The sequence below is a fragment of the Saccopteryx leptura genome, chromosome 7 (genome assembly GCF_036850995.1).
Source record: "Saccopteryx leptura isolate mSacLep1 chromosome 7, mSacLep1_pri_phased_curated, whole genome shotgun sequence".
Classification (NCBI taxonomy): Eukaryota; Metazoa; Chordata; class Mammalia; order Chiroptera; family Emballonuridae; genus Saccopteryx; species Saccopteryx leptura.
The window spans coordinates 68,947,134-68,956,619 of record NC_089509.1 but is presented as its reverse complement, the minus strand read 5'-3'; positions in this window follow the sequence as shown (position 1 = coordinate 68,956,619).

The following is a 9,486-nucleotide window of genomic DNA, read 5'->3' as shown; positions in this document are numbered from 1 at the left end:
AAAGTTGAATTCATATAGAATGTTAAATATTTTCAAACATTTCTAGTGATTTTTTTTCTTAGGAAATTTACTTGGTAGCAGTTCAAAAAATTTGGCATTTTCTATAGTTTTAAAAAGTTGTTTGGCCTTAGAGGATTTACATAGATACAAACAAAGGATCAAAATGCAGCTATTTTTTTAAAAATCAAGCATAGTTTTTAAAAATATTGCAAGATATACATTAACATATTTATATTTTAAAATATTTAAGGCTGAGTTTTTAACTTTACATATTTTTCCTGAAATTAAATAGGTTTAGATATTATAATGCAATAAACTAATTTGAAAAGGCAAGGCTTAATTATGTTATTTTAAAATAAGCTAATAAGAACAAGGTATTTTATGTTTACCCAAAATTATTAAATTAGATTAATTATTTTCAGTAAGCGTTTCTAAGTATCCAACAAGAACTCTCAAATTTATTTTAATTTTGAGGCTTTGGATTTGGAACTGATAAGCTTACTAGTTGGAAAAAACATTTTAATATCCAGGCACGGCCTTAAGGCAGTCATTTCCTGCTTTAGCCACATAGAGCTTCATTTACAATAGTTAATTTGGAATTTTCAACTTAATATTTCCTTTTCTAACATGTGAAGCTAATTAAATCAGAAACAGATTTGCCTGTAAATATTTATGACTAAATAACAAAATACTTTCAAATTTTCTTCTATGTTCATTTCATTAATCCTCTATTATTAGTTAAATTAATCAAATATGAGCAAATAAAGACTGATGGCCAATCTGAGATGGTTTTAAAAGTAATTTCGATGTGTCAATAGTTTTTTATAATCATTATTAGAAGTTCAGTCACACAAAACAGTTTAAGTTTGGGAGGGAGGCTTTTCTTCCATCCCTTCAGTATTGTAATGATAACTCCCATTTATCAGATCTTTCCTTCAACCAAGGACCGTGGTGGCTAAACTACATGCCTTACGTCTCTGAAACTTCATGACAGCCCAAGGAAGTAAGTTCTGTGACTAGTGAGTGATACCTTACAGCTGAGGAAACTGGAAACATAGTTTCTCCAAAGACACTGAGTTGGTAAGTGGTAAAGCTGGGAATAGATCCAGGCTTATTTTTACTGTTCTTGGCTTCTTATTTAGAGATGAAAAAGCCAAAGTAATAAAAAGCTTACACGGTTAGATCCGAAGTAAGGAGGAGGGCCAGAGGCTGAACTCAGTTTCTGTGAATTCAGATCCAGTGCTCATTCTATTCTAGCACCATCCTATGCCAAATTGTTGTAAAAGTCTTTATAAATCTGATTTGTTCTTTAAAATTATGTGAGGTTAAGTAGTGGCTTTCAGTAGGTCCTTATAAAAAGTTGCTATAAATATTTAGAACCCAATTTCTCCTCTTAGATATAAATACATCTTATTTTTATAATTTCTGATATAGTTGATTAACCATCCTTTCCTCCTTTCCTTTTTCTTTTTGTAATGTAGATAATGGCTGCGATTACATTAAGGTTTTTAGGTAATGTAAAAGCAGTTGAGTTTTTTTGAATGGAGTAAGAGGAAATATACAGTAAAAAATGCATATTCAATATTTTATGCTGCTGATGGGTGGGGCGTTGTGTGCGTCTGTATAAACATACTATATAGTACTACATTTCTTGTCTATGTGAGTTAAGAAAAACATAAATATACAGGTACATTCATTGTATTTATTGAAACTACTTAAGTGGATGAATAATCTTATATTTTGACACATCTGTGCACATATGAAAAATGTAAATGTGCAAGTCAATATCACATTTCATTATTTTGACTATGAAGAATATGGCCTTCCTTAAATAAAAAAAAGTATTTTAAACCTTTAAAATATGAAGAATTTGATAAAATCAAACAGTAAATATTTAAAAAGAAGTGTTTGTTACATGTCAATGTGGCCATTTTAACTTGGCAAAGTTTTGAAGTGGGAGAAATTAGTCCCTTATAAAATAACCTCCCTGTTTTGAATGTCTTGTCTTCCATTTCACAGACAAAGCCCTTAGTGCTCTTCTGACTCTCTGGTTTATTGTAAGAAATGATTTGATGTTGGTAATTTATCACTTTGTAAAATTTCAGGTCAATGTTTTACTTCTCTGAGAGTTATTAAATTTTAATATTTTTGGTAACGCTAAAATGAAAAAAGCTTTCTCTCATTAAAATTTGAAGGATTATGTAGCATGTAAGGGGACCTATTTGAAGGAAGGAAATCACTTCTGGAACATATTCTAATCTGCATCTGCATAAAACTGATCATGTAACCCAGTGGTCCCCAACCCCCAGGCTGCGGACCGGTACCAGTCCGTGGGCCATTTGGTACTGGTCCGCAGAGAAAGAATAAATAATTTACATTATTTTTATTTTATTTATATTTAAGTCTGAATGATGTTTTACTTTTAAAAAATGACCAGATTCCCTCTGTTACATCCGTCTAAAACTCACTCTTGACACTTGTCTTGTTCACATGATACATTTATCCATCCCACCCTAAAAGCTGGTCATGAAAATATTTTCTGACATTAAACTGGTCCATGGCCCAAAAAAGGTTGGGGACCACTGATGTAACCAACAAGTCATTTGATAGGTATTTTCACATGTATTTATTTATTTAATTATTTAATGTTTATTTTACTGATTTTAGAGAGAGGAAGGGAGAGAGCAAGAGAGACAGGAATATTGATCTGTTCCTGTATGTGCTCTGACCAGGGGTTGAACTGGCAACCTCTGCACTTCGGAACGATGCTCTAGTCTCTAAACCAACCAAGCCATCCAGCCAGGGCTGATGTGTGTTTATTAAAAATGCAATTCATTGTCACTAAATATCCATTGTACAGAAACTACAGTTAAGTGATTCATGCTATCCTATTTTTTGAACTTGGCAATGCATAGTCTATAATGTGTTCAAAATCAATGACTAGAATACAGCTAGAAGCCTGGGATTTGGTGATGTAAGTGACACAAAGTGACATAATCTGTTGCTAAAGAGCAGATGTGAGGGGCTGCAAATCAAGGCCTCTATAGAGATGAGGAGGATCATAGATGGGATCATGTACCAGGCAATGGAGGAGGCTCAGCTACACAGGAACTTGCCAAAACCCAAATTCAGAATGTCCTGAAAGCGAAAGACCAACTTACTGCAAACCGGAACTCCATGGAAAAGTCTCTTTGACTTCTTCAAGTGGTTTGAGAAACAGAAGAAAGTGATTTAAGGCTATTGCTCAAGTGAAAAAGCAGTGAAGAAATGTGTGGTGAGGTTTTCTAGTAAGTATTGAAAAGGAAGGTCAGAGATACCAAGCAATCAAGGCGCATGCAGAAGAGAAACGAGCTGGTGAACAAAGGCATCAATCACCTAGGTCCTGAGCAAAGCCCAGCAGAGGCTTTGGCTTTCCAGGTGAGCCTGAAGAAGGAACAGATATGCATTCACTGGCTGGAGAAGATCATTGAACAGAAGATTCAAGAAAACAATGAACAGAATCTGTGATTATCTTATTTCCGTGATGGAAAAGCTTTGACATGGAAGTTTTTGATTTAATGTCTCTCTCTCTCTACTGTCTGTCTGTCTGATTCTTTGTTAAAATATTTCATGTTCTTTCCTCTCTCTTAACCTGAATTCATTTTTAAACTACATTGCTTTAAAAAGAAGACTAAAATATTAAGAACATGGGCTTACAAATTACATATTTCCAGATTTAAATTCAGACTCTGTCATGTACTAGCTGTGGGCTTAATCTCTCTGAGTTCAGTTTCCTGTAAAAAAATATTGAAATGTTGATGTGAGATTTAAAGACAACATATGCTTGGAAAAAACATTTGAAAATAATATCTATTAAATGTAATATAAAATGCACCAAAATATTATAAGTAAAACTGTGGGACTTACATAATAGACATATGGAGCAATAAAATAGCACAGATGTTCCAGGAACAAATACAAGTATATATAAAAATGTATTATTTGGTAAAGGTCATAATACAAAGCAATGAGGGCAGAAGAAAAATTTTAGTAAATGATTCTGAACTATGGATGAAATCTTTGGGAAAAAATAGCTATCTGTGTATTTTTCATATAAACAGATAAATTCTTTATAAATTAGAGCATTAAATAAACAATGAAACTATATCAACTAGAATAAAATCAGTCAGTAAGTATGGCTACTGACATGAGGAAAACCTCAAAGCAAAAGAACAATAGCAGAGCCACAGAGGATAGACAGATTCAATTACATGGCAAATGGCAAATTAGGTCTAAATTAGGTCTATATGCCATTTATATATATATATATATGTATTATATATATATGAAAAAATATATATGATATAGAAGGCAGCACAATAAAAATCATAGACTCTAAAAGAAAAATAAATAAAAAGTGAAACCAAGGAATTTATTAAAGTGATACAAAGAGCCAATAAAAGAAAATTAAAACAAGGAGTCTCATTAATAAATTTAAGAAAAAGACACATGTTTTACTTACCATATTGGTAAATAATTTGAAAGAAAAATATAGACTATCCATTATTAGTGGGCCCTGAGATTGGAACATCTACCGTATATATTTCAATGAGGGAATAAATTAGAGCAAATGTTAAGAAATTTACACTGGATTTATAACACTTGACACATTATATTTTTACACACATTTGTTCTTAAGAAATAGAGATGCAGACGAGCGCTGATGTGCAAAAATATTCATTAGAATAACATTATTAATAATAAAATGAATTTTGGAAAAATAATTAGGGATAGGTTAAATTATAGTACAACTTAATGATGGTATGCTAAATATCAGTTAGATAAATTTTAAGAAAAAGTTAAAGGAATGGAAAAATGTTCATAGTAAAATTTTAAAAGAATAAAAGACTGTACAATTTTATAAAGCTCTATATTATAATCAAATTTTTAGTGGTTATTTTTCTCAGGGTTAATGGGTAACTTTCATATTTTTACTTTGAAATTTTCAGCATTGTTTCACATTTTCTATATAATCATGTATTTTTATATTCAGGGAAGGTGCAAGGATTCTGCTTTTCATATCATATTAAGCAAAATTACAAAATGCATATACAGGTGGTCTCAATTATGTAAATAAAAATATTTAGTTTTCAAATATAAATATTTTAAAAATAAATAAAAAAGAAAACCTGAAAAGGAAGAGTTGTAATTCTGTTTGGCAAGCAATGAAGAACCTGAGAAAGGTCATGGGCAGGGTGTGATAAGAGCAGCAGTTAAGACGAATTGCTGAAGAGGATTCAGCAGATAGGGAAAGGTGACTTTGATCAGGTTGTGGTAGAAAGAATGACAAAAAGGGGTGGATACTGAAATATTACCAGGGATGGAAGTGAAAGTACTTGGAGACTGGGAGAGACACATGGACAAGTGCAGCCAAAAACTTCAATAATTTTCTGATATAAAAACAAGCAACTTTAGTGTAGAATTTGAAATAAGGCAGGAAATAAATAAAATAAAAATGAAAGTGCTGTGTTGGGCAAATTAGTTTGTAAAGTTTGTGTTATTGGTTTTGTTCATTTTCATTGTTAAAAATGGTGCTGCCCACATGGGGCTGCTGATTACCTTCATGCTTGGGAAGGGGCTTGGTTATGCTAATGTGTGCTGGAGGAGGTCCTTTTGCACCAAAAAGTTTTAAAAGGAGGAGCTAGGAGGCCATTTTGGGAGAAGACCACGTTGTTGCAGGGAGGCAAACAAACAAGATGGCAGGGAGCTGAAGGGAAACAGAGGTGGGAGCCTTTGATTCTAGGAAAAACTGGAAAAATTCTCCTGGTTGTGAAACAGGAGAACATGTGAGTGGGTTTTGGTGCCCCATGTGTTTTTTACTCATTGGCTGGTAAAAGGCTAGGAAAAAAAATAATAATGGCCCATCATATCTTGGCTTCACAGTTTTATTACCATCTGTCCAAATCAAATGGGAACCTGCACCGGGCAGGCGGTTGTGATGGCTGCAACCACTGGCCTTACATGCTGGTTAACAGTAACGTGGAAATTAGGATGAAAAGCTGGTTTGAAATAGAGACTAGTTAGTTTTTAATTTTTATTTTTTTATTTATTCATTTTTAGAGGGGAGAGAGAGGAGAGAGAGAAAGAGACAGAAGGGGGGGAGGAGCAGGAAGCATCAACTCCCATATGTGCCTTGACCAGGCAAGCCCAGGGTTTCGAACCGGCGACCTCAGCATTCCAGGTCGACGCTTTATCCACTGCGCCACCACAGGTCAGGCAAGACTAGTTAGTTTTTAAACCTGAGTCAAATTTGTGCCCATAGGATATCAAAGATGTATTTAAATATGTCCCTTATATTTTATTATGTAATATATGAACATAGTAAAAAATATCAAATAGAAAGGATACACATTAATATCAAATTACTGAATTTTCTGTAAGTACCACAAGTCTTCACTAGTAACTTCCTCTTCACTAGTAACCACCTTTAATCACTTTCATTTTTATTTATCTGGTGATAAATTCCATATTTGTGGATCTCAAACTCAGTATCTTGATCTATCAACATCAAATATTTCTTCATGTGTTCATACTCTGAAAGGCCAGAAACTTGTCTTTTCTTTCAATTTTTTTAAAGCTGAATTATTATTTCTGGTTCCTATTGGTAACAATAATATTATACTTTCCTTATTTAAGAAGCTTACACTTACATTCTATATCTTTTTTTTTTTTTTTTACATTCTATATCTTCATTGATCAACTTCAAACAGGGTCACTGAATTCCCTTTATATAAACAAGAATGTCAGTGATTATAAACTTCCCTCCACCTCTCATCATACTGGTTTCTCCCAATATTTGACATCTGTACCATCACTTGTATTAAGGTTCAGGACATTTATATTTTATTCTATAACTAAAATAAAATTTTGTTTTGCCTAGAGGTTGAATTCTAAAAATTGAAAACTAGTAAGTAGCATTTGACATTATAATTATTTAAATATTATCAATATAGAGCAACAATTTTCAACCTTTTTCATCTCATGAGACACATAAACTAATTACTAAAATTCTTCAGCACACCAAAAAATGTAATTTTGCCTATCTGACAAAAAAATAGGTATAATTTTGATTCATTCACACCAGACAACTATTGTCGTGTTGGCTGTTGTCATTTTTTAAATTTGACAATCTAAGAGAAAAGAGGTCAGTGCCCCTGACTAAATAATCAGGTATTGCATGTTCAAAAATTTTTGGCACACCAGTTGAAAATCACTTCCTTGCCCTGGTCAGATAGCTCGGTTGTTTAGCATCCTTCTGAAATGTAGAGGGTGCAGGTTTGATCCCCAGTGAGGGCACCTACAGAAAAAGATCAATATCCCTGTCTGTATCTCTCTCTTCCTTTCTCTCTAAAATCAATTTTAAAAAAAAATCACTGATGTAGAACATACTGCATGTTTGGGGCTTATTGAGAAAAATAGAATTCTTTATTCCTTGCTTTTTAGATAAATTTATTGAGGTATAATTTATGCACCATAAAATTTATCCTTTTTAAGTATGCAGTCCCAAGACTTTTGTACAATTTTTATCATAATCCAGCTTTGGTACATTTTTTCACCCTGAGAAGATTCCTCATATCCATTTACAGTTAATCTCATTTCTACCCTAGCTCCAGATAACTACTAGTTTTCTTTCTGACTATAAATTTGCCTCTTCTGACTTCTTTCACTTAGAAATAATGGTTTTAAGATTTATACATTTGCTACATGTGTCAGGATTTCACTCCTTTTTATTGCTAGATAGTATTCAATTCTTTTGATTTATCACATTTTGTTAGTAATTTTCATTAGTTGACGAATATTTATCAGTTGGTGAATATTCATCAGTTGATGGATATTCAAATTGTTTCCACTTTTTGGTTATTATGAATAATTTTGTTATGAATATTTGAGTGAAGATCTCTGTGGATTTTTATTTTTCTCCCTTGGGTAGACACCTAGGAAATTTACTTTGTAGTTTTTAAACCAGTCTGCTTAAAGGAAAATGTCCCAATATTAGCATCAGGAGTTTATTTTTCTTGTATGTCATCAATTAAGTTATTTTATATTTTAGTTTGATTTACAATCTCATCAGAGCTTTTTGTTCAGACTTTTCTGTCTCTAGATATTTAAAACAATTTTTAAATTAAACATTTCAAAAGTACCAAAAAGTATAAAGATATTACCTATAAACCTGTATTTTTACACTCTGCTTAAGAAATAAAACACTTCCAGAATAGTTGAAGAACTTTAATTGCATTTTTCCTCTTTCCTTGCCAGATATTACCATTATCCAGAGTTTAGTGTTTACCATTCCTATTTACTTCTTTAAACTTTTACTAACTACATATGTATTTTCCAATTTGTTAAAAAAATCATAATAATATTGTCTTAATTCCTACTCGATTTGATTTTTTTCTTTACATTATTCTTGAAATTTATCCACATATGTATTTTTTTTTTTTTTTTTTTACAAATTATACATATACACTGCCATATTATATTCTATTTTGTGAATATGCCAACATTTACCCATTTTTCATTTAATGGGAAGTTAAGTAGTTAACATTTTTTGCCACTATAAATATTCTTGTGTGTGTCTCCTGCAATGGACTGAAAGTTTGTGTCCTCCCCCCCCCCCTTCCAAATTCATATGTTGAAACCTAATTCCCAAAGTAATGATATTGGTAAGTGGAGCTTTGGGGAAATGATCAGGTGATGAGGTTGGAACCTTCATAAATAGGATTAGTGACCTTATAAAAGAGACCCCAGTGAGCTCCCTTGCCCCTTTAAACATATGAAGACACAGTGAGAAGATGGCCTTCCATGCATGAGCCAAGAAGCGGGCTGTCACCAGACACTAAATTTTTAGTGCATTTATCTTGGACAACCCAGCTTCCAGAACTGTAAGAAATAAACTTGTGATTATTATAAACCACCCATCCAGTCTGTAGTTTGGCCACTGTATTTTGTTATAGTGGCCAAAATAGACTAAGATATTTTCTTTATACCTGTGGGAAAGTATTTTAGAATGTGTACATCTTCACTTTCTAGATATTGGTGAATTGCTTTCCAAAACGCTTTTGCCAATACTCATTAACAGGAAATAAAGCTCCTGTTGTTCCACATCCTTCCCGGTATCTAGTATTCCCAAATCTTCATCCCCCCAATTTTTGGGTATGAAAGAGCATATCTTTATGGTCACTTTTAAATTTCACTAAATACTAGTAATTTTTAACAGCTATTATGCTTCTTGTCTTTTTTAATTGAATTTATTGGGGTGACATTGGTTAATAAAATCATACAGGTCTCAGGTGTACGATTCTATAATCCATCACCTGTATTCTGCACTGTGTGTTCCCCACCCCGTCTTGATCGTCATCTGCCCCCCCTCCTCCCCCACCACCTTGCCCTTCTGCAATCCCCTCGCTTTTGTCTGTGTCTATAAATTTTTTCTTTGCTTAATCCCTT